At 47.4% G+C, this 803-nt stretch overlaps 1 protein-coding gene across 1 annotated transcript in view; it reads left to right on the top strand.

The window, feature by feature from the left end:
* Cand2 (cullin associated and neddylation dissociated 2 (putative)) overlaps positions 1-803 on the top strand; it is a 30,463-nt gene that overhangs the window by 4,676 nt on the left and 24,984 nt on the right. The window lies entirely within an intron of this gene.

The raw sequence follows: 803 nt of genomic DNA on the forward strand, positions 1-803 counted from the left end.
CCTGCGTTCTTTATTTTAGCAGGAATGATGCCCCGTGAGGTCCCTTCAGCCCTATTCTTTGTTGCTTTCTGAATTGAACTCCCATTGCAAGCCAGTGAGAGGACAGAGCAGCAAGCCTTTTGTAGAAAGGTGGTGGGTGGAGTCTGGACTCTGGCCCTTTGACTAGGAATATTCGTCAGCTGTTGGCTCTGGTCTCCAGAATATCAAAATACACCAGTTGCCCATCCATGTGGCTTTTAAGGCATTCACGACTATCCAGACATAGTGGCCTATGACTTTAATTCTAACACTTGAGAGGCAGAGGCAGAGGCAGGGGGATTTCTATGAGTGTGAGTCTAACCTGGTTTACAGAGTGAGTTCCAGGCCAGCCAGGGCTACCCTGTGAAACTTGTCTCAAACAAACAAAGAACAAAAAAGCAGGTTTGTGACCCTGAACGTCACTAGGAACTTGGAAATACACACCCTTAGACCAGAGCCTCCCGCTGTGGGCTGAGAGGCTGGGCTGGGGCTTTCTGTGATAAGCAAGCCCTTGGATGAGGGGCTCACAGTCAGATGCCTGCTAAGGGCAGGGTGTCTAAACAGGGTTCATCTGTGTATCTAGAGGTGCTTCTTATCCAGCACCTGACTCTACATGAAATTGTCTGTCTCATACTCAGGTACTCGTGAGCCACCTGTTACTGTGAGATGTGAATGACATCTGCCATTTACTGGGTGTGTGTCACGGACCCCACAACCCTATAGTTAAAGTCTATTTCCCCACTTTTTTTTTTTTTTTTTTGTTGTTTTTTGGAGACTGGGTTTCT

Source organism: Microtus ochrogaster, unplaced genomic scaffold (assembly GCF_000317375.1).
Source record: "Microtus ochrogaster isolate Prairie Vole_2 unplaced genomic scaffold, MicOch1.0 UNK1, whole genome shotgun sequence".
NCBI lineage: Eukaryota > Metazoa > Chordata > Mammalia > Rodentia > Cricetidae > Microtus > Microtus ochrogaster.